At 51.5% G+C, this 25,063-nt stretch overlaps 1 pseudogene; it reads right to left on the bottom strand.

Annotated features, from left to right (window-relative positions):
* Positions 1 to 12,988: 12,988 nt before the first annotated feature.
* Positions 12,989 to 23,420, bottom strand: LOC125546784 (stress-response A/B barrel domain-containing protein At5g22580 pseudogene; annotated as a pseudogene).
* Between the last annotated feature and the right edge of the window lie 1,643 nt (positions 23,421 to 25,063).

Genomic DNA, 25,063 nt, shown 5'->3' with positions numbered 1-25,063 from the left:
TGGTGTAGTGTTGATGCAAGAGAAGAAAGTTGTGGCTTATACCTCTCGCCAGCTGAAGCCCAACGAGAAGAACTACCCCACTCATGACCTCGAGTTGGCGGCAGTTGTGCATGCTCTTTTGACTTGGAGACATCTCTTATTGGGAAGAAAAGTGGACATCTTCACTGACCACAAGAGTCTCAAGTACATCTTCACTCAGCCTAATCTCAACCTCAGGCAGACTCGCTGGGTCAAAATGATTCAAGAGTATAATCCGAGTATCGAGTATACTCCAGGCAAGGCCAATGTGACTGCTGACACATTGAGCAGGAAGGCTTATTGCAACAGTCTGATTCTCAAGCCTTATTAACCCGAGCTTTGTGAAGCTTTCCGCAAACTCAATCTGCAAGTTGTTCCTCAAGGTTGCCTCGCCAACCTTCAAGTCTCTCCTACCTTGGAAGAGCAGATTCGTGAGGCTCAACTTCTTGATGCTATGGTGAAGAAGGTGATGATTGGGATTGCCAAGAGTCAACCCAAGTACAAGTGCTACCGCCTTGATGACAAGGATACTCTTTTCTTCGAGGATCGTATTATTGTGCCCAAAGGTGACCTTCGTAAAGTGATCATGAACGAGGCTCACCATTCACTCCTCTTCATCCACCCCGGGAGCACGAAGATGTATCAGGACCTCAATCAGGCTTATTGGTGGACTCGAATGAAGCGCGAGATTGCTTAGTTCGTGAATGAGTGTGATGTCTGCAGAAGAGTGAAGGCAGAACACCAAAGGCCAGCGGGTCTCCTCCAACCTCTTGCCATTCCAGAATGGAAGTTTGACCACATTGAGATGGACTTCGTGACTGGGTTTCCAAAGTCCAAGCATGGCAATGATGCTATATTCGTTGTCATCGACAAACTCACTAAAGTGGCTCACTTTTTGCCTATCAAAGAGTATCACAGCAGCTCAATTGGCGGAGCTCTATACCTCTCGAATTGTCTCGCTGCACAGTATTCCACAGGTGATCTCTTTAGACCGTGGCAGCATCTTTACCTCCAAGTTTTTGGATTCTTTTCAGAAGGCCATGGGCACCAACATCTGCTTCAGCACAGCTTTCCATCCTCAAACTAGTGGTCAAGTCGAGCGTGTCAATCAGATTCTTGAAGATATGCTCAGGGCTTGTGTGATCTCCTTCGGCATGAAGTGGGAAGATTGTCTTCCATATGCTGAATTCTCCTACAACAACAGTTTTCAAGCAAGTTCAAGCAAGGCCCCATTCAAAATTCTGTATGGCAGGAAGTGCCGTACTCCACTCAACTGGTCTGAAACCGGTGAACGTCAACTTCTGGGAAACGACTTAATCACAGAGGCAGAGGAAATGTGCAAAGTCATTCGTGATAACCTCAAAGCAGTGCAATCGCGCCAGAAGAGCTACTATGATAGTAAGCACCGTGAGTTGCCTTTCGAGATCGGAGATCATGTTTACCTCCGCGTCTCTCCTATGAAAGGTACTCGTCGCTTTGGTATCAAAGGGAAGCTTGCCCCTAGATACGTGGGTCCTTTCAAGATCGTCAGCAAGACAGGCGATCTCGCCTATCAACTCGAGCTTCCTTTAAACTTTGCAAATGTGCACGACGTGTTCCATGTCTCTCAGCTCCGCAAGTGCTTCAAGACTCCTAACCGCGCCGTCAACTTCGAAGACATTGATCTCCAAGAAGATCTCTCTTGTCGTGAGCACCCCATTGCTATTCTTGAAGAGACTGAACGCAAGACTCGCAATAAGTCAATCAAATTACTCAAAGTTAAGTGGTCACACCATTCCGACCGTGAAGCCACCTGGGAACGCGAGGATCACCTCCGTTCTGAGTACCCGGCGTTCTTCCAGTCCTAGATCTCGGGACGAGATCCTTTCGTAGTGGTGGAGTATTGTAACACCCCAGATGTAAAACTTCCCATTTTGGCAATATATCCATCTTGTTCTTCATCTATTCTAAGTGGTTTTCCTCTTTGTGGGTTTCTTTTTGGGTTTGTTTTGTTTGTCTTTGCTTTTCTTGTCTTTGCTTTGTCATATCTCCGTTGTCATCCATTGTTGCACTATGCCCTCATCATATGTTTGCATCATGTGCATATCTATGTTTTTGTTGGGCTTATGCCAACTTGCTTTTCCATGACATTCATGCATGATATGTTGTTGCATGTTCTATGTGTGTTCCATGCATCACCACCTCTCCTTCTATTCCTTTCTTTTTACTAGTGTCACTTTCCCTTCTCTTTTAATGTTCATCTTCTCCCTGTAAATCTTGAACCATGTGTAAGTCCTCTCTGCCAATTTTCAACTCATTTGAATATGTTTTGGTTAGGTTAAAAATTGACTCAAGTTTGAATTTAATTCAAAATTGATTTAATTTTCTTCCTTTAAAAATCCTCAAAGCAATTTAATCAAATGGCCCATAATTCCAGGAGCTTGAGGATATTTTTATATCTGCAAAACTCCTCTGCTAGCCCCTGGCCTTTTATTTTTCCTTGCAGCTACTATTAGTTAAACAGCAAATAAAGGGAAAGGGAGAAGGCCTTACCTGGGCCTCCCGCAGCCAGCAGCCCACCTGGGCACCAGCGCAGCCCATCCAGCCTGCTTGCGATAGGAGCGTCGTCACCCCTGTACGGTAGCTCATCCACAGGAGCCACGTCGGCGTCCGGTCGATTTGACGGCCGGAGAAGCTCCCTAGCCCCCATATAAGCTTGTCCCCCGCGTCCTAGGGTTCCTCCTCGACCGATCCCCCTCCTCTACCTGCCTCACTGCCGCCTAGTTTAGCGCCGCGCGCCGTGCCCTCGCCCTGCCCGCCATGGCCTCGCCGAGCAAGAGCTCGAGCTCGGGGTAGCCGTCCACATCGTCTCTGACCTGCCTGCTGCCGTGGAGTGGGCCGTCAAGTTCCTCTCCGTCCCCCTCCTTGTTGCATGCGACGCCACGGCCCCTGGATCGACCTCCTCGACCCCGTCTTCTTCCTCTGTTGCATCTTCTTCTCGGACCCGAAGCCTCGCCAAGTTCAGTACTGCCGCGCGCCATCTCCGTCAAGTCCCCGGCCTCGTATTCTTGTCCTAGGTGAGCTAGGTAACCTCCCTTCCGTCCCTGATCCTTCTCGTGCCGTCTAGTTCACCGAAGGCGCCGCTCCTTCCATGTTTTTCGCGTGTTCTCGGTGTTCCGACGAGACCAGTAGCTTATTGTAGTTGATGTTGCTGCCGTAGCGTGTCCATGCCCTCCGCCCCGGATCGTCTCGCCGCACTGCTTCCCTGCGTTAGGGCACGCGTTCGCGCACTCATCCGCACGCAAACGCCCCTTGCCGTGGGCCTTTTTCTTCCCTGCTTACCGTGCCTCGTCATGGCCCCGAGCCGAGCATGAGCTCGTGCCCGAGTGCGTGCACACTCGCGAGCCACCTCCACTCGCTCGCTGGAGTCCCCACAGGTTCCCGCACGCCCGCCTTTGTTCTGCTCAGTGTGCCTCGCCTCCATTCGCGCACATGCTCAGGGCCTCGCCAACTCCTACCCGAAACCTCGCCATCGCCTGAGGTGAGCACGAGCTCGTCCTCGAGAGATCTCGCGCGCGCACACCCCGCAGTTGGTCCGCATGCACACACACACACACATCTATACCCCTTTCTGCATGCCCGCCGTGGTTCTTCATTGCAAGCCGTCGCCGTCTAGCTCGTCTTTGTCGGCGCCGGTGATTCTCTGTGTTGTCATGGCAAAAGGCTCGGCCTTCTGGCTCTGGTTCAAAAGGAACCAGGCGCCCACTCCATACACACCCGCCCTCCTTAGTGCAGTGGTTGACCATGCATGCCCGCACCGGGGAGACCCGGGTTCGATCCCCCGCGGGCGCGTTTTGATTCCCCTTTGTTTTGCAATATGCGTTAGGATGACAGAAGGGTCCCACCAGTCAGCCTCTCAGCGCCCTCCTCTTTCTTTTTTCCCTTATCCTCACGTTTTCCATTTATGGCAAGTCCTCATTTTCCATTTCGGACAAGTCCATATCTGGATGTTTCCAAATAAGGGAAAATGTCATTTCTGTCATATTCCATTTAGGGCAGTTTCTAACTTATTGCACTTGTGATGATTTCTCTACAGCAACCCCAACATATTATATATGTTTTTGGGGTAGAAAAATCCCACCAATCCAGTGGTGGCATTATTTTCTCTATTTAAGCAAGTTTGCATACATGTCATTTTACATCATATTGCTGTTTTGGCATTTTTGTGTGATTTATTTGAAACATGCTATGAGGTGGTTTGGCACATGGTTAGCTTCATTTTCATGTCTACTTCATGCTAGAGTTTTTTCCATGCCATGACATGCCTTGTGGTGAGTTAATCAAGCTTGTAAAGATGCCATGTTGAATCTGTTTTTGTCATGTCCTGGAATTTCTCTAAGTCTGCAATCTGTTTATGTTTTTACCATGTTCACATGCTTGCAAATGTATTTTCTGATCCCTTTTGGCTCAAGGTCACTAAGGGACGTTTGTTAATCTCTATGAGTAGCTTCATGCCATGCCTTGCTTTGCCATGTTCCTGTAGCATATAGTTTTCATGCTTCAAAATGTGCTACCTGATCTGAAATTCCAGGCTTGTGTTAATTTCACTAAGTCTGAAATCTGTTTACCAATTGCACTTTTGCCATGCTTGTTTGAATCTGGTAATGAATGAATTGGCCGTAGCTCAGTGTTCATCTTTTGTTAAGCATCATTAGTGGATCCCTGCCATGTATTTTGTTGCCATGTTTGAGTGCTGTAGCATAATTATCTTGATGCATTTAGATGGCTACTTGCTGTTTATCGCAGACCGGTGCCATATTTGTTTTGCTTGCCATTTCCAAACCGTACCTCCGATTCTGGTGTTCTTTATATCGATTTCAACCGAAATCACCTCACCTTTCTAGTGGCACACTTGGAATTCCAAGTTGAGGCTAGTTTCAATCATCCTTTGTCAAATCTTGCATATGCATCACATATCGCATCCCGCATAGCATACCATGTTTGCATCATGGTGTTTGAGCATTTGCACGTGGTTGATTGTGTTCCTTTTGCTTGTTTGTCTTGTTTGGGTAGAGCCGGGAGACGAGTTCACTAACGAGGAGCCCGTTGAGTTTGCTTTCGAGGATCCAGTCAACTCTGACAACTTTGCAGGCAAGATGATCATACCCTCGAAATCACTTCTATCTTTGCTTTGCTAGATGCTCGCTCTTTTGCTACGCCTATGATACGATGCCTACCACTTGCTTATCATGCCTCCCAAATTGCCATGTCAAACCTCTAACCCACCATGTCCTAGCAAACCGTTGATTGGCTATGTTATCGCTTTGCTCAGCCCCTCTTATAGCGTTGCTAATTGCAGGTGAAGATTGGAGACCGTTCCTTGTTGAAACATTATTTTCTTGTTGGGATATCACTATATTATCTTGTTATCTTAATGCATCTATATACTTGGTAAAGGGTGGAAGGCTCGGCCTTTTGCCTGGTGTTTTGTTCCACTCTTGCCACCCTAGTTTCCGTCATATCGGTGTTATGTTCCCGGATTTTGCGTTCCTTACGCGGTTGGGTAATAATGGGAACCCCTTGACAGTCCGCCTTGAATAAAACTCTTCCAGCAATGCCCAACCTTGGTTTTACCATTTGCCACCTAGCCTCTTTTTCCCATGGGTTTCCGGAGCCCGAGGGTCATCTTATTTAAACCCCCCCGGGCCAGTGCTCCTCTGAGTGTTGGTCCGACCGAGCAGACTGCGGGGCCACCTCGGGGCAACTTGAGGTTTGGTTTTACTCGTAGGATGTCTCATCTGAGTGTGCCCTAAGAACGAGATATGTGCAGCTCCTATCGGGATTTGTCGGCACATTCGGGCGGTGTTGCTGGATTTGTTTTAACTTGTCGGAGTTGTCTTGTAAAACCGGGATGCCGAGTCTGATCGGAATGTCTCGGGAGAAGGTATATCCTTCGTTGAACGTGAGAGCTTGTCATGCGCTAAGTTGGGACTCCCCTGCAGGGATTTGAACTTTCGAAAGCTGTGTCCGCGGTTATGGGCAGACGGGAATTTATTAATGTCCGGTTGTAGATAACTTGAACCTTAACTTAAATAAAATGAATCAACTGAGTGTGTAACCGTGATGGTCTCTTCTCGGCAGAGTCCGGGAAGTGAACACGGTGTTGGAGTAATGTTTGCCGTAGTTGGTTCTCTAGTTCTTCGTTCGTGATTTGCCTTCTCTTCTCGCTCTCTTTTGCGAACCGGTTAGCCACCATATATGCTAGTCGCTTGCTGCAGCTCCACATATTTTACCTTGCCTTACCTATAAGCTTAAATAGTCTTGATCGCGAGGGTGCGAGATTGCTGAGTCCCCATGGCTCACAGATTACTTCCAAACCAGATGCAGGGCCTGATGACTCCGTTCCAGATGATGCGCTTGAGCTCAAGTGGGAGTTCGACGAAGACTCACGCCGTTACTATGTGTCTTTCCCTAAAGATCAGTAGTGGTGCCCAGTTGGGGCGATCGAGACCGTGTCGCATGTTGGGTTGATCTTTTATTTTGGTACCGTAGTCGGACCATGAGTGATTGGATGTTGTAATGCTATTTATGTACTTTGTGTGACGTGGCGAGTGTAAGCCAACTATGTACCTTCCCTTTTATTATCTATTTACATGGGATGTTGTGAAGATTACCTTACTTGCGACAATGCTTTCAATGCGGTTATGCCTCGAAGTCGTGCTTCGACACGTAGGAGATATAGCCGCATCGAGGGCGTTATAGTATTCCCTTGTCCGTGCAATTATTGCAGAAGATTGAGATTGCTTCTTCCTCGCGGCAGTCCCTTAGCCTGTTCTTAACCAGGAGGAATCTGGCCCAGTAATGATGTACTGTTTCATCGGGTTCTTGCCTGATTTTGGATAGATCGCTTATGTTGGGGTGGGTGGGTGGAATTAAATCCGAAGCCTCACCCCATCTAAGGCTCAGAGGCCGAGGAATTTCCGAATTCGAAAATTTGGATTCCTGGATGTTGTCCAATGAATCCAGCCCGTCGCCTGACTCTAAGTTCAGGTCTTGAGTGATATCCTCCCCTCTGCGGGTATCCGGCTTGGAGGGATCGGGAATATGGATGTAGCGAGTCCTTAAGATAGATGAAGGGTTGCCGCACTATCCCTCTACCACGGCAACGTGATGGGTGACTTGGGGAGAGTTAATCTCTCTCAGATCGGGTTTAGGCCCAATCTGGTCGTAATCTGTAGCGACTCCTAGGGCGGCGAAGCGATCCAAGAGCTCGTTTATGGAGGAGAGCTCCATTGGATCTAACTGGTCCGCGAGTTCCGAGCTGACATGAAGATTGTTTTCGATGGCTCGAGAGGTCATCGTCGGCGCAGAAGCCGAACAGGCGGTCATAAGAAAACCACCTAGTCGGAGGGTTTGGCCGACAGCCAAAGCTCCCTTAGCAACGGTGCCCTCTTGAAAGACGGGGCGAGGCATCCTTCCTGATGGCGACGACACAGAGGAACTCTCAATGAAAGCACCAATGTCGGTGTCAAAACCGGTGGATCTCGGGTAGGGGGTCCCGAACTGTGCGTCTAGGCTGGATGGTAACAGGAGGCAAGGGACACAAAGTTTTACCCAGGTTCAGGCCCTCTCGATGGAGGTAAAACCCTACGTCCTTCTTGATTAATATTGATTATATGGGTAGTACAAGAGTAGATCTACCACGAGATCGGAGAGGCTAAACCCTAGAAGCTAGCCTATGGTATGATTGTTGTTCCCCTACGGACTAAACCCCTCCAGTTTATATAGACTCCGGAGAGGGTTAGGGTTACACCAAGTCGGTTACAATGGTAGGAGATCTACATATCCGTATCGCCAAGCTTGCCTTTCACGCAAAGGAAAGTCCCTTCCGGACACGGGACGGAGTCTTCAATCTTGTATCTTCATAGTCCAGGAGTCCGGCTGAAGGTATAGTCTGGATATCCGAACACCCCCTTATCCAGGACTCCCTCAGTGGCGCTCCCAGGCCGCCGCCACGGGAGAAAGCGGGGAGGGGAGGGGCGGCATCGCTGCCAGGCCGCCGCCGCAGAAGAAGGCCAGGAGGGGAGGGGCGACGATGCTTCCAAGCCGCCGCTGCGGAATAAGGTCAGGAGGGGAGGGGCGGCGGCGCTCCCAGGCCGCTGCCGCGGTAGAAGGTCGGGAGGGGAGGGGCGGCGGCGATCCGGTGGGGGATGTGCAGAATAAGGCTGGTGTTATCAGAATAAGACTCTTAAGGGGTGTTATCATAATAGACCCACCCTATACATACATACATACATACATACATACATACATACATACATACATACATACATACATACATACATACATACATACATACATACATACATAAACACTATTCTGATCACGGGATCAGAATAATATTCTGATCACAACATGAACTGCCTGAGTAACGCGCTTGAACTTCCCTTTGTACGAACCCGACCTTCGAGCTATCTTCGCAACCGTGGCTTCCCCCGCGAATTATTCTGGTTAGTCGTGTTCTATATAATGTTAGTGTAATCTAGAAACATTTTTTAGCATCTAAATATCGATTTTAAATAGGAATCTCGCTCGTTGGTGGATTTTGTTCTCGGGACGTGATGAAATTGCGTTTTTGCAATTTTACTGCCTGAGTTGTTCGACCTGAACTTCTCCCAGTGCTAGGTTGAACTTCCTCCAACATTACCCAAATGGGGCTTGCGATATACCATTGGAAAGCTATAGACACCAGTATCATGACTCAAGTTAAATTTTTGGAAAACTGTAAGCGGTTTAAGAGCAGTTTTGAAAACCGTTTTTTCTTTATACATAAAATGTGAAACGTATTATCGATCGCATTTCTAAACTGTTTATCGGAATGTGGCAAATAATATGGCGTTGGAAAGCTGCTATAAAACCGCTCTTTCCACATGTTGAAAGTTTTCTATAATTCCCTACGGTTAAAGAGTAATTTGCAAAATCGTAAAATTTCACAAACCGAACAGCCGAGTTCGTATTTTGATGTCATTTCTAAACGGCCAATCCAATTGAGGCAAATGATATGGCGTTTGAAAGCTTATGAAAATGCGCTACTTTCTCTTGTTTAAAGTTTTCTCTAATTTTGAACGGTTTAAAAGTAATTTAGAAAACGGTACAAGTTCCACCGAGTTCATATTTTCGAGCTAATTTTTTAACCTTAGTCCGAATGCAGCAAATGATATGGCGTTGGAAAGCTTGAGGAAATGCGAAACTTTTTGGTATATATTATTTCTCCCAATTCATTACGATTTTATGTCAATTTTGAAAATGGCTAAAAACGTATTTTCGCTGTAATTTTCACAACCTTTATCGGGATGATGCAAATAATATACCGTTAAAAAGCTACGGAAAATGCAAAACTTTTTCATGTTGATGGTTTTCTCTAATTCCTAGTCATTTTCAAGTAATTTTGAAAATGGCGGGATCATTCGTTCTGCCTTTATCACGAAACAGATTCTTCAAAAATGCACCGCATAAAGAACTTGAATTTCTCGGCATGTGTACTTGAACTTCACTCTGTTTTTTCACGTGCTTTTCTTGCTCATAGCTCTTCATCCAGTGCTCATAGCTCTCCATCCACTCACTGGAATTGAGCAAGTGATATACCGATGGAAAGTTGTTCTAAACATGCAACTTTCCCGTGTTGATAATATTTTCATACTCACAAAGATTTTAAAAGTTTTTCATCTGCAATTCATTTAGTGTAATTGGTGAACTTCCTGTTGTTTTCACGTTGAACTTCTGTGACATATTTTCGTAATTTTGTCATCCATTTAGTCAGTGTTACACAAATGATATTCCTTTTGTACAAACCTCTCTCACAATATTTTTTAAACTTTCTCCATCCGAGGACTTGAACTTACACAAATGATATTCCTGCCATTTTGAAATAAATTAGAAAATGACGAGATCATGCTTTCTGCCTTCATAGCGAATGGAAATGCATCGCATGAAGTAGTTGAACTTCTCGGGCATGTCTATTTGAACTTCACTCTATTTTTGACGTGTTGTTTTTTGCAATGTGTGAAGCAGTTGAACTTCTGGGGCAAGTCTGTTTGAACTTCACTCTCTTTCACTTTATTGTATTTTTCTTATATGAAATACACACCATGTAGTACGTGAACTTCCGGTTGTTATCACTTTGAACTTCTCTCTGGTTTGAGAGAATTATTTTAAAACAAAAAAAACATATTTTTTAATGTATTTTGGACATCTAAATACATGGTGAACCTCTCTCACAAGAATTTTTTGAACTTTTCCTCACCGGGCACTTGAACTTCTAGCAACCATTTTTTCCGTTTATGAGTTGTTTTAAAAGTGCAAAAAATGGCGTTCTGTTTTTTATTTTTTGAACAAGTAAATCCTAGGTTTTAATAAACTCTGAACTTCTCGGTTATTTCAATTTGAACTTCACCATTTCATATTTTGAGTAAAGAATTTTATTCGATTTTTATACGGAAAAAATCCAACATGGAAATACGAGGTGAACCTCTCTCGCAAGAATTTTTGAACTTCCCTAGACAGAGCACTTGAACTTCTTTCAACAAACCTTTTAAGCTTTTTGTTTTTTATTCTAATATTCTTGTCTGAAACGCATTCCGTGTAGTAGTTGAACTTACTGCTGTTTTCACCTTTAACTTTTGTCACGTATTTTTGTTCAACCTCTCGCATGAGAATTTTTGAACTGTCTCACGCCGAGCAGTTGAACTTCTAGCAACAAAACTTTCGGCCTTTTCTTTTTCATTCAATTTTTTCATACATTGAAATTTCTTTCATACAAAATTTTCATGCACACCGCGTAGTACGTGAATTTCTGGCAGCTATCAAACTGAACTTCTCTCGGTTACGTGAAAATACTGAGTTTTTTATAGACATTGAACCACTCTACCTTATTTGAACTTCATTTGTGTATTTTTAGAAATGCGAAAATTTGAGGGGGTTTTTAGAAACATCAAACTTCTTCATTGTTTTGAAATTAAACATATTGGTTTTATTCTTTAGTAACTAGAAAAATCTAGTTTTTCAAATAAATATCAAACTGCTCCGCTTTTTCCAATTGAATTTCTTGGTTTTATTCTCTAGTAACGTGAAAACTGAGTTTTTTAAATACATTGAACTACTCCGTTTTTTGAAATTGAACTTCTTGGTTTTAATCTTTAGCACTGGGAAAATCTGAGTTTTTATAAACATCAAACAACTTCATATTTTTAAATTTTGGACATCTTGGTGTTATTCATTAGTAACGGAAAAGTCCTAGTTATGTAATAAATATCGAACCGCTCAATTACTTAAATTTGAACTTCTATGTCTTATTTATAAAAGAAGGAAAAACTATTTTTATAAACTTTTTGAATTGCTTGGTTTTTTCAATTTGACCTTCTTGATATTGTAATAAACATTGAACTTCCCCATTATTTAAATTTGAACCTCTAGGTTTTTTGTAGAACGGGGAAATTCCATTTTCTCTATAAATTTTGAGTTGCTCTATTTTTTTAATTTGGCCTTCTTGGGTTATTCTTTAGTAACAGAAAAAATCCCTAATGTAGTAATAAGCATTGAACCGCTCTGTTATATGTATTTGAACTTCTAGTTTTTAACGAGACAATCACATTTTTAAGTTTTATTTTCATTTTAGTAATAAAAAAATCTCAATAATTTGTAGTAAATATCGGACTTCCTTCTCTTTCTCTGTTCTTTTCTTTGTTCTACATGAGAAAATATAGTTTTTCTCATTTTGTGTACTAGGCACACACACACACACATCACATCCGCACATTTTTTGGTAGTCAAATGAAAAAGGTTACAGTCCCACGCGCATAAACAATCAAACTCCCCTTAATTTTGAGTAGTAATAGATGAACTTCTCATGTACAATATTGTCTTGTCTCTGATACTAGTGGGTGGAGCCTCACAAGTGGACGGCGGCGCACGTTGTTGGATAGGCGAGAAGGAAGAATGGTGATGCCGGGGAAGGTTGGATTCAGTTGTTGCTTCAGTCGTACTTTTTTTTATTTAGAAACGGTGAAATATCCGCTTCAAAGTGCTCTGTTATTTTTGTACTGCTCTATATTTTTAATTTGAGCTTCTTGGTTTATTTTTTTGTAACGGGAAAATCATAATTTTCTGGTAAACATAGAGACCTTTCCGTGATTTATACTCGAAATTCTAGTTTTTCTTTAGAAATGGGCAATTCCATTTTTTACAAATTGTTTTTAAAATCAGAGCAATCCAAAGATATTACACCGCATGTTTAGAATTAGAGCAATCCAATGATATTACAAATAGTAACAAAATGACCACATTATATACAAAGAGAAATGCAATGTTTGGGTATCATTTTTCTACGACGCACACACCTTTGTTCCCATCCACCTCCCAAAGAAAATCAGAGCCACCACCACTGAAAGCTACTCATGTAAATAGAATAAAGATGAATACTTTTTGCAAAAGCAAGTGACTACAAGTTGAAGGGACTAGTTCTAACGCGTGTAGTATTAGATCCTTCGTGTTGACCAATTCCACCAAGAACAATCCATGTGTGGAACAGGCCGAGCGGGATGAGGGAACGTGACTAGGAGCTGCTCCAACCTGACTTGCTTAAAGAAGTTTAGCGCATCCCTGGCGTGCAGCTTCTTGTGCTCCTTCTCCATCTCTACCTAGGTCGTTTACCCATGTGGCTTCTCAGGAACTACAGAGTTGAGGCCGTGAGGGTGCACGTTCGTTCGGGGGAACAACCTAGACTTCTGAACTGTTGTAGAACAAAAAAATATACATGCGATTCAGCCGCAAGCTCCTCAAAATTGTAACAAGTCCAGCACATCACAGTAGCGATTATACAGGTAAAAATAGGTTCACAGAGAGGATACCGGGGAGCCATGGTCATGCTGTGCTACTCGCCAAAATTGGACGTCGCCATCAGAATTTTGAAATTCTAGGGGCGGCGGTTGTTGCTTCATGAGGAACCAAAAATGGCCTCAGTGTTGTCGGTGTGGCCAGTGTGGCAGGCGAAAGCAGAGTGCTTCTCGTGGCCCATGCATGCTGCCAGGTCCTCGACCTTGGCGAAGCTCATGGAGAAGATGTGGGTGAAGCCCTGCGTGAGCGCCTCCTGGTTCAGCACGTCTTTTCCCCTACAACCCAACACAAGGAGCAATCAACCTAACTCTAGATAGAAAGACTTCTGAATGGCGATGCCTAATCTTGATCAAGCTTTTAAATCTAGGCCGATACAACCGATATATAGGCCGATATATCACTTTTAGGGCTCTAACTATATAAACTTAGCATATCATTTTGTAAATATCATTTTCAAACATAACATCCGATATGGACCGAAATATCAACTGGTATGGCCGATATCTAGCCCGATATGTCGACCGATATAGAACGATAGGTAGATGACAACAATTCTTTATTAGAAAGCAGTGAAATAAGATTATGCATTTACAACTTCATTATATATTATCAAAGCCAAGCGCAATGTTCCTTACAAATGCATATATATTGTATTGTTGTAAATCGCAGAGTGAGGACTTTGTGAATCTTTCCTTAATAGTTTCTTAAACAACAAATTAATAAACTAGGAATCTAAAAATGCTATGTTAAAGCATTCACAACTTACACTTTTTTAGTAAAATGTATGTTTTGAACAAGAATCTTGCAAAAAAAACTAGACATGTTTGTCGGATTTCGGGTTCCGGCAGACCCTTGAGGTTCGAACACTGAGGTGCGCGCGGAGATTTCGCCTCCTACCTACCTGCACCCCTCCGCCTCGCTAAGATCTAAGCTATGGAAAGAACAACACAAGAGACACAGGGTTTATACTGGTTCGGTCCACCGTTGTGGTGTAATACCCTACTCTACTGTGTGGTGTGGTGGATTGCCTCTTGGGCTGATGGTGATGAACAATACAAGGAAGAACAGCCTCGCGAGGGTCTGTTCTCGGCTGGGGCGATGAACTGCTAGGAGGAGTCCAGTCACCCTTCTCTCTCTCTGTTCACAACTGATGATGCCTCTCTCCAACCTCTAACCTCTTACCGCCCTCCTCTTTTTATCCTGCGGGTGGCTGGTCCTATTTATAGAGGCCCTGGTCCTCTTCCCAAATATCGAGCGGGAAGGGAGCCAACAATGGCGGGCTAATTTGAAAGGGGACAGCTAGTACCAGTTATCCTGACAAAACTAGTCTTCGCCTGCACAAAGCTCTGGTGGTGATGCCGTGTTGGGCTCCACAATGACCTCCGTCTTGCAGTCCTCCTGGTCTTGGTCTGGTTGCACCGAAATGGCAACCTTTGCCTGATGCCTCGGTACTCCGCGGCTGCGCTTGCCCCCTTTGCACCAAAGGGGAAAGGAGGACACTGCGCGGGCTGGCACCCGCCTGGCGCCCTTGGTCGTCATGGCTTGCGTCACGGGCACCTCGTGAGGTACCCCGCCTTGATCTCTCCGCCTCCTCGTGAGCCAGCCTGATGAGGCCGTGCCTGAGGAAGCTCCGCGTCGTCCGCCCCACGAGGCTTGGCCCCTCGCGAGGGTCTTGGGTTTGTGTTGGTGAAGATGGGCCGTGCTGGGCCCCCCTTTGAGCCACACCGCAGGCCGCAGGCAGGCAAGACTGGGGACCCCCGTTCCCAGAACGCCGACAGTAGCCCCCGGGCCCAAGGCGCGCCCGGACTTGGCCGTGCAGGGAGGCGGAAGAGCAAGAGCGAATTGCCGCGGGCCCTAACAGCCTGCGGCCTTGGGCGCCGCGTGGCGGTTGATTGGACGTGGGCGCCTTAGCAACCGCGTGAGTTGATAAAGGAGCGGCATCCGCCTAGGCTTTGCTTCTTGCTTTCCCCGGTTGCTGCTCAGATCCCCTTTCTTGAGCCTCTCCTTCCTTCCTCCAAAATTTCCAGATATACTCCGACCGTATGACCTAGGAAGCCATGGCGCCTCGTCAGCCCCCGGCCGTAGCTTGGTACTTGTCTGCCCTGGACTCGCCGAACGTGTCGGAGGCGAGCCTTGCCCGGTTGCGCCGGATGGCGACGGCGCGGGGCATCAATGGGGCGAAGGTGTTCAAGGCCGGCTCCGCCACCCCTGAGGGTCAAGGGAGCACCTTCTATCCGTTCTTCGTAAGTGCCATTGCTGCTGGCCTGGTGCCTCCCTTCTCTGAGTTCTTCTTCTCTGTCCTCCGCCATTATAAGCTACAGGCTCTGCATCTCCACCCCAACTCCGTCCTTCTCCTGGAAATCTTCGCCTATTACTGCGAGGCTCACGTAGGGGTGCAGCCCTCAGTGGCCTTGCTGCGCCACTACTTCTACCTCCGGACCTCTCGCGGTCCTGCTTCCGCGTGCGCGAGCTTCATCGCGTACGGTGGCGCCATTGCCATTCCGAACCCCGGGAAAAGGATTGAGGGCTTCAGGAGCAAGTGGGTCTTGGTGGATGCTGGGCGCATCCATCCTCGACTGATCTTGCCCACGGAGCAGCCCACGAGCTCCAGCGATTGGGGTCGAGCGGAGCTCGCGGACCCCCGCGCGAAGCTGGTGTTGGAGAAGATGGACACGGATCTGAGGCCGGCCAACATGGCGGCAGCGAAGCTGACCAGCGCGTCGCTGCTGAGGGAATTCCTGGAGCACTAGCTGGCTCCGCTTCGGCAGTACTCACTTCCGATGTGGAGGCCCCATCCGAGCCCCGCGGCCTTGGCCGACGGAGATCTAGCTGCGGTCCTCCAATCTCTGGTCGGGGGCGATGTGGCGCAGTTGGTGGGCGCTCCTACGCCCTTGCTCCTTCGTGACGACTGGGAGCAGGTAGTGGAGTCCATGCCCGTCTTCAACGGGGATGGGCCTGTGCCCATGGAAACTCCCGAGGAACCGGTGGACGTGCCCTCCGACGACTCCAGCGAAGAGGAGGAAGGAGGGGAGCGGGAAAAAGGGCCTGACTCCGAGGTGACTGACGGAGAGTCGAGGGCTCCCCTCCCCCGGTGCAGGTCCCGCATTCTCCGCCTCTCTCCGAGCGATGACGACGAGGATGACGACGAGCAGGACAGCGGGAGCTTGCCCCCGATCCCGAAGAAGGACAGGACCAGGCTGATCTCCCGCGGGTCTGCCCCGGCCCCGAGGCGGACCGCAGACGCACCTTCCGCTTCCAAGCTTCCCGAGGTTGACCCTTCCAGCTGGCTTTCAGGCTTCAAATTTGGCCGAAGGCCGCTTGAGCTCACTGGCAACGGCCCGTAAGCATTTGATTCTTGTCTTTATTTCTTGCTCTGCTTCTGAGGCTTGATGTCCGCATCTCTTGGATAGGCTGGCGCCCGCAGCAAAGAATTCGAAGGGAGCTCCTGAGGTTCCATCCGTGGCAGCGCCTCTGCCGGCGAAGGAGGGTGACCGCGACGCACAGGCTTCTCCTGCCCGGTCGTCCTCACGAGGCCTGGCTGAGCCGGCTGGGGCGAGCTCAGCCCCCACGGCCCAAGTGACTCCCGAGGTGTCCTTGCCTACTGCCGCCACTACAGCCGTTGGGGCGCTGCAGACTCCGCCTCAGGATGCTGTGGCCGCGCTTCCGCCTTCTCCTCCCACTCCAGCGGCTGCTATCTCTCCGACTCCTTCTGCCGTTCTGGATCGTGCTGTTGCTGAGCTGGACCGACTGCGGCAGGATCTTCTTGGCACCGACCCTTGCTTGGTGGCCGGGCGCTTGGAGCTGGCTTCAAGATGGGTTCGCTCCAACGCTTCGATTCGGGCGGCGCTGGTCCAGGCCTCGACAGCTTGCAACGAGGAGAAGCAGGTCGTCCTTGAGGCGAAGGCTGCTGTGACGCAGCCCTGGGGGAGGTGGTCGACGTCCGTGGTCGTTGCAAGGTGCTGGAGGACGAGCTGCAAGGCCTGCGGGACCAGCTCACGAAAGAGGTCCGCCTTCGCCAAGAGCAGGAAGAAGGCGTGAAGGCTCGCGAGGCGGCCGTCAAGGAGAGGGAGGTAGAGCTCAGGAAACGCCGCGACCCCCTAGGCGTGCTGGAGCAGGAGTTGGGGGCGAGGAAGGCCGAGCTGGACGACAAGGCCCTGGTTCTTGCCAAGGATCGCGTGGCCTTCACGGAGATGGAGGCGAAGGCTCGCTCCTCGCTGAGTACGCTTTACGACAGCGGCCTGGAGGGCCCGCTGGCTGGCGCCGAGGACGGCCCGGCCAAGCTGCTTCCCTTCCTAGTTCGCGCTCTTGAAGATGTCGCCCTTGGCCTTGGCCCCACGGCTGAGGCCGAGGCGCGTGTCCTGTCTTCTGCAGCACTGACGCGGGTCCTCACCCACATCTACCTCCGCGATCCCGGCGTCGACCTCGACAGCCTCCTGGAGCCAGTAAGCGGCGAGCGTGCCGCTGCCGCTGCCGAGGCCGTGAAGGGTCGCGCGGAGGCTCTGCTGGGGAAGTTCCGGGCCTTCAGCACCAAGCCGAAGCAAGGCGCTGCCGACCCCACTACTCCATGAGGCGAACCCACTCCGCGCTGCTCCACCGCCGACAAGTGACTCCGTTGTGGCTCCTGTCCTGCCTTTAATTCCTGCACATGTATCATGCCTCGGGGAGGCGTTTAAACTTGCGTTTGGCATTGAGATAACAGTGTGGACTGTAATATTTGCTTTTGAATTCCTTGAAATTTGTGCTTTTCCTTCCTACTTGCTTATGTTCTACGCCGGCAGAGCCCGACCCCGCGCATGCCTCACCCAGCGTTGGTCCCGACCTGAAACCAGGACGGGGCCAAGGAGTGAGGGGCTACGTGACAAGTTAGGCTCCTGAGTCACGATGCTCAGGAGTCCCCCTTGGCGCACGAACAAAAAGTAGGGAGGTGTGATGTGGGTGGATCTACCGTTCTACGTCTGCAGAGCCCGGCCGCGTGCATACCTCAACCGCCGTTAGCCTTTCGAAACTAAGGAGTGAGGGGCTACGTGACCAGTTAGGCTCCTGAGTCACGATGCTCAGGAGTCCCCCTTGACGCTCAAACGGCCTTCGTACCTTGGCTCCGCTCGGGGAGAGACGCGCGACGAACTAGGCCCGGGGGGACCTGGCTGGGCGGCGTGCGTCTGGGTGTGACCCAGGCGCAGCCCCCGTGCCTAGCCCCCTCACGCGGCACTCCCGAGGGGAGGCGTTACGATGAGGCTAGACACTGAGCTCTGGGCTCCCTGAGGTTGATGCAGCCCGGGGGCCACCCTCAGTTGTTTATCACCAGCGCGGAGCATAGCGCTTCCGTATGTGTACGGGCATAGCCGCTCCTCGGCAGTGTCGTCAGCCAGCACGGAGGATGGTGCTTCCACTGGTACGTGGGAGGGGGGCCCCTCCGGGAGGAGCCCCCGGGGCATGTACAGCCCCGCCCTGACACGTGGCTGGCACGGTAGGGCCTAGAGAGGTGTATTTGGGCACCCGTGAGCCAGCGCGGGACTCACGGGGCCCTACCTCTAGGCGGGTTGCACCTGGCACTGGGCCTTATCTTGTGATGTGTCCCTGCAAATTTGGTTAGATGTCGGCACTCTACGTCCTCGGGTCCCGGCCCTCGAGCTGGTCTCAGCCGTCGCTGGTATGCCAGGTCGCGATGCTGTGGACAAGGCCAGAGGGTGAGGGCTGGAGAGCCAGTAAGAGCCCTGAGTCGCGATGCTCAGGTACCCCCCCTTTAACGTGCAAGTGGTCGGCATGGAGAAGAAGAGGTGCCGTGGACCGGCATCAAATAATCAAGCATGGTGGGTCTAACGCATAACCGGAAATTAACGCAAATGGGGTACATGCCGCTGGACCTGGCCCGAGCGACTTGGGGATCATGCAGCCCGAGGGGCGCCCCCAACAAGGTAAGCTAACAACATGAAATAAAAGGGATACACGTCGCAGGGACGGACCCACGCGGCCTGGGAATAATGCAGCCCTGGGGGGCGCTCCCAGCTGGAAATGAAACTTGAAAGATGTCACCTGATGACGTTGAGGACGAAGGAGCGTTGGTGTAGCAGACTCGGTGGGCTGCGGAAGCCGATCCTCACGAGCCCCCAGGCCTAGGGCCCTCGGGAGGTTCCGGAGGCGCTGGCGGCTCCTCGCGGACCATCTCCATCTCTGCCAGGGCTGCGGAACGCCTGGCCTCTTGTGCCTCCGTGATGCCCCACATGAGGCGCTGGTACGTGGCAGCCGCGTTCGGCAAGCCGTAAGGCATGCGAATGTAGCTGTGGGGTGGACCTCTGCAGCGCCCCACTCGCGAGGGCCAGAGGCGCTCCAGAGAGGCGACTCGGTTGAGCCCTGGTATGTCGATGCAGACGCGCAGCCCACCATCCTCGCCTGGATGGGGAGCCACTGCTGGTAGGCGGCGGCCGCCTTTCATGACTCTTGACTCCTGTAGCTCCTGAATGGCCTTGCTGACGAACTCCTGAGGGTCTGGCTCTCCTTGCCTTGCACCTTCTTGAGGGAAACGTGCTTCGAAACACGCCTCCATGTGGTGCCTAAGCGCCTCCCTCGTGACCCTAGCTAGGTCGGTGGCCCTCCAGGGGAGAGCCCCCGAGCCCTGCCTGAGGGGAGCGCCGGGCGCGCTTTCCTATGCGATGGAAGGAGGTTCCCCCTGGGCAGGCGCGGGCCCAGAGGGGCCTTCCTCCTGAGTGGTCGGGCCGGACGATGTCTTCTTCTTCTTGGGGGCGGTCTCGGGAGGCCTCTTGCTTCCGCGATCCGGGTCTTCCAGTGACGCGGCCTGAAAGGCTCATTCCAGGGAACACACCGCGTCCTTCTCTTCACAGGGCACCATGATGACTCTGCCACTTCCTGGCATCTTGAGGACGTTGTAGCCGTGGTGAGTTACGGCCATGAACTTGGCCAGCGCTGGGTACCCAAGGATGGCGTTGTACCGCAGGCGAATGTGAGCGACGTCGAAGTCGATGAGCTCGGTGCAGTAGTTGTCGCGTGCCCCGAAGGTGACAGGGAGGCGGACCTGCCCAATCGGGACAGTGGAGCCGTCGGTGATTCCGAAGAAAGGCTTGGTTGGCTGAAGCTGGCTGTAGGGCACTTGGAGATTGTTGAATGTTTCCATGGACAGGACGTTGAGCCCTGCCCCGCCATCGATGAGGGTCCAGGTGACCACCACGTTGCTGACGATTGGGGAACAAAGCATCGGGAGGACTCCGGTTGTAGCCGCACACTTGAGCTGATCTACTGAGCTGAACGTGATGGCGCACGCCGACCACCTGAGAGGGCGCGTGGCTTCGAGCCTGGGGAGGACTGCATTCACTTTGCGGGCGAACTGCTTGAAGATGCGTTGAGAGGCTGGGGCTTGAGCCCCGCCCAGGATGCAGGCGAACGCGCGCGGCTCCTGGAAGCCCCCAGCCCCCTCGTCCTGGTGGCGGTCCTCGTTTCTCCTTGGCTGCAGCGGCAGCGGAGGGAGGCCTGCGTTGCCTTGCAGGCGATCCTCGCGAGGCTGATCCCTCCCGTCTCCCTCGCGAGGCGGGTCTTGCCAGCGATCCTCGCGAGGTTGATCGCGCCACCCATGGCGCGGGCCACGGTCTTCCTAGCGTCCTGCGTTCCTTCCTCCTCCTCGACCGTAGCCCCGATCACCGCAGTCGGGGCAACGGCCGATCCTTCCTTCTCGCACGGCTCGGAGCTCTTGACATTCGTTGGTGTTGTGGGTGTGGAGGTCGTGGTACACACAGTACCGGCTGCCCTTGGAAGGTTCGGGCTGATCTCTGCCCCGCTTGGTGTCTGGTTCTGCCGCGAGCACGGCAGCCCCCTTGCGCTTCACATCCTTGGTCTTGGGCTTCTTCTCTTCTGGGTCTGCGGCAGGCAGCTCGAGGAGGGAGAGACGCCCTTCCTCAGACCTGGCACACTTGCTTGCCAAGTTGAACAGCTCCAAGGAAGTGCACAGGTCTTCATGCATCGCCAGCTCCTCCTTCATCTTGACAATGCGCACGCCGTCGGAGAAGGCTGAGATGATGGCCTCCTCAGTCACCTTGGGAATCTTGAGGCGTGCGTTGTTGAAGCGCTGGATGTACTTCTGCAGGGTCTCCCCGGGTTGTTGCTTGATGCGGCGCATGTCGCTCACGGCGGGTGGCCGATCGCGAGTACCTTGGAAGTTGGCGATGAAGCGGGTGCGCATCTCGTCCTAGGAGGAGATCGTGCCTGGAGCCAGGTTCAGGAGCCAGGTGTGGGCCACGTCCTTGAGCGCCATGGAGAACCAGTTCGCCATGACCTTCTCGTCTCCGTTGGCAACTTCGATGCCCAGCTCGTAGAGCTGGAGGAACTCCACAGGGTCAGCCGTGCCGTCGTAACGAGGAGGCAGGTCTGGCTTGAACTTGCCGGGCCACGCGACGCTGCGTAGCTCGGTGGTGAAGGCGCGACAGCCTGCTGTGGCCACGGGAGGCCTTGGGTGATGGGGAGCTTGGTCTTGCATGTCACCACGCGCTGCAGCTGGGAGCAGCGCGGGGTCTTGACGTGCGGGAGCAGGAGCATGGTCGCGACGTGCAGGAGCAGGGAGTGCCCGGGCAGCTTCTTGCGGGCGAGGGACTTCTTGGCAGCTCTGCTCTTGCCGCGCTGGCACCTGACGGAGCGGGTTCCGCCCAGGGGCCAAGCCCCTTGGAGCCATGGCGCCTTCCTGAGGAGGAGGCGGCCGCGGCGCCGCCGGAGCTTCTCGCCCACACGGGGCGGGGTGCGGTGCAGCGGAACGGACGGCACAGGGGAGCCCCCTGCGGCGCGGACGAGCTCGGCGACGCGGTCGAGCCATTCTTCGTAGACGTCGTCGACGGGACGGTAGCGCAGGAGCTCGTTTGCCGCGATGAGCGCAGCTCGAGCCTCCATGGGCGCGCGGAGCGCGCGGGACGAAACCAGCTGGGGTGAGCGAGGGAGTTGCGGTGCGGCCGTCTTGCCGCACGGACGGATGCTGAGACGATGCTTGCTGCTCGTCCCCTGCTGGGCCGGTGGCGGCGTTGATGGCAGGTGACGGGGAACGGCGAGGACGCCCGCCGACAGGGGCCGTCTGGGCGACGCGGGAAGCCAGAGCGGCCCGGCGCTCGGCGTGGGCCCGACGAGCGTCAGACATGGGCGTGATGGTCGGAGGAGAACGGGGTGGTGGAAGATGAATTCCGACGCACCCCTAGCTGGCGCGCCAAATGTCGGATTTCGGGTTCCGGCAGACCCTTGAGGTTCGAACACTGGGGTGCGCATGGAGATTTCGCCTCCTACCTACCTGCACCCCTCCGCCTCGCTAAGATCTAAGCTATGGAAAGAACAACACAAGAGACACAGGGTTTATACTGGTTCGGGCCACCGTTGTGGTGTAATACCCTACTCTAGTGTGTGGTGTGGTGGATTGCCTCTTGGGCTGATGGTGATGAACAATACAAGGAAGAACAGCCTCGCGAGGGTCTGTTCTTGGCTGGGGCGATGAACTGCTGGGAGGAGTCCAGTCACCCTTCTCTCTCTCTCTCTCTCTCTTCACAACTGATGATGCCTCTCTCCAACCTCTAACCTCTTACTGCCCTCCTCTTTTTATCCAGCGGGTGGCTGGTCCTATTTATAGAGGCCCTGGTCCTCTTCCCAAATATCGAGCGGGAAGGAAGCCAACAATGGAGGGCTAATTTGAAAGGGGACAGCTAGTACCGGTTATCCTGACAAAAGTAGTCTTCGCCTGCACAAAGCTCTGGTGGTGACGCCGTCTTGGGCTCCACAATGACCTCCGTCTTGCAGTCCTCCTGGTCTTGGTCTTGTTGCACCGAAATGGCAACCTTTGCCTGATGCCTCGGTACTCTGCGGCTGCGCTTGCCCCTTTGCACCAAAGGGGAAAGGAGGACACTGCGCGGGCTGGCACCCGCCTGGCGCCCTTGGTCGTCATGGCTTGCATCACGGGCACCTCGTGAGGTACCCCGCCTTGATCTCTCCGCCTCCTCGCGATCCAGCCTGATGAGGCCGTGCCTGAGGAAGCTCCGCGCCGTCCGCGCCGCGAGGCTTGGCCCCTCGCGAGGGTCTTGGGTTTGTGTTGGTGAAGATGGGTCGTGCTGGGCCCCCCTTTGAGCCACGCCGCAGGCCACAGGCAGGCAAGACTGGGGACCCCCGTTCCCAGAACGCCGACAATGTTTTCTCCAATATGTCTACATATATATCATCTGATATATCACCCGACATCCGACATCCGATATGTCGAAGCCAAACCGATACGAACCCGATATCCGATATTTTGAAGCTTGATCTTGATTTGTTGTTGCTCAATTAAACTTTGACATAATTTTGGTCGCTGGTGCAGTAAAGATGTAGCAGACATTTTGAAGTGTATCGTGCAGTGAAGATGGAATCCCTTTTCCGGAACAAAACAAATGAAATGGAAATGCATACCATCCGAAGAATTTGACGGTGTCAAGCTCCCCAGCGAGCTTGGTGAGCTCCTCAATGATGTCGTCCACCACCACACCCTCCTTGAACCTTACCAGGCACAGGTGCTTGAACTCCATGGCTCAACAAGTCACAAGTGTAAAGGTGCACCAAGATTTCTCCTCCGGTGGCTTTGCACTTTGCAGCGGATGCGTATCATCATGCCACGGTGCTGGCCGTTTTATGGACGGGATGAGAGCTCTATTCCGGTGTTGTCGGTGTGGACTTCTGAACTATTGTAGAACAAAAATATATACAGGTGATTCAGTCGCAAGCTCGTCAAAATTGTAACAAGTCCAGCACATCACAGTAGCGATTATACAGGGAAAAAAAAGTTCACCGAGAGGATACCGAGGAGGCATGGTCATGTTGTGCTACTCGCCGGAGTTGGATGTTGCCATCAGAATTCTGAACTTCTAGGGGGGCGGCTGCTTGATGAGGAACCAAAAATGGCCTTGCTGTTGCGGTGTGGCCAGTGTGGCATGCGAGGTGGTCCACGTTTGCTTGCACGCGACGGGGGGAGCGGTGCCTAAGCTCTGCCGGCGGCATCCTCGGGGAGGCGGGGAGTGTAGATCGCAGGTGGGATCTCTGCGGCACGTAACAAATACGAGATGCAGGCAGTGCCGCGGCACAGGTCGCGTAGGAAGGGAGGGAAGGTCGATCCGGAGGGGGGGAGGTCGCGTCGGAGTGGCAGAGGTGGTCGGGGTGGAGGGCGGCGGCGGAGGTGGTCGGTGTGGAGGGCGGCGCAGGAGGTGGTCGGGGCGGTGCCTACGGTGGTCGTAGGCGGCGGCGGAGGTCGTCGGGACTGGCGGGTTGTGAGGTGGTGGCGTCCGATTCAGGCGGAGGTCTGGCGGCGATGGGATCGGGGGAAGGCGGGGATCGGGATTGGGAAGTGGTGGGTCGATCTGTTCGGGTCGTGGGGGTGGTGGTTTCTTTTTTCTTGTCCGCGGGTTCCGCAATTTGGGAACATATTCATCGGGTTCTATATAGGGCACACCATGATCCAAATAACTATTCTGATCCCAGATTAGAATAGTGCTACTATATATATGTGTGTGTGTGTGTGTGTGTGTGTGTGTTTTGTCCTCTACAACATTCACTTATAGCTATGTCTTCAAACTTGCCATTTTCTGAACTAAGTGAATGTGATCGGACCCTAATTCCTTCTGTGCTTCTTCCTCAAATTATGTCTATCTAGTCATATGCAGTCTATTGAAACATGTCAAATGTCTTCACTGCGTCCTTGTCAGCTGAAGATACAGAGACACACATTTAAACCTGCTTTTAATGCTATATCTCTTTTGCCTGAATACTGGAGAAGCCGGAATGACCACCCGACAAACCAGGCGTGCATGGGAACATGGAACAACTCTCAATGAGTTGCATGCATGCCACGTGCCCATCAGATGTGAACCGCGAGGGGAATCTATGTAATTGTGTTGTGCATCCCTCTACCTTATAAATACACACCCACGCGCGGTCATTATCTCCTATTCCACCTCGCCATCTCGCTCAAACCCTAGCACCACCACTAGCTCACGTCGACGCCGGAGACGACGCGCTTAGCTGTCGCGACCTCTTCGACGCCGTCCTCAGGCCGGCCGTAGAACTCGTCTTCTCCGCCACCGCCGTAGGTGTCTTCCGCCGCCAAGTTAAGGCGCGGGAGATTGGACTGCTCGGCATCCGTTCTGCCTCGTCTAGCAGTTGTATGTGGTAAATAAAT

This window comes from Triticum urartu, chromosome 3A (assembly GCF_056163025.1).
Source record: "Triticum urartu cultivar PI428250 chromosome 3A, HENAU_Tu73, whole genome shotgun sequence".
Lineage (NCBI taxonomy): Eukaryota > Viridiplantae > Streptophyta > Magnoliopsida > Poales > Poaceae > Triticum > Triticum urartu.
Note: the sequence above shows the minus strand (reverse complement) of the source record. Positions and strands in the feature narration are given on the sequence as shown.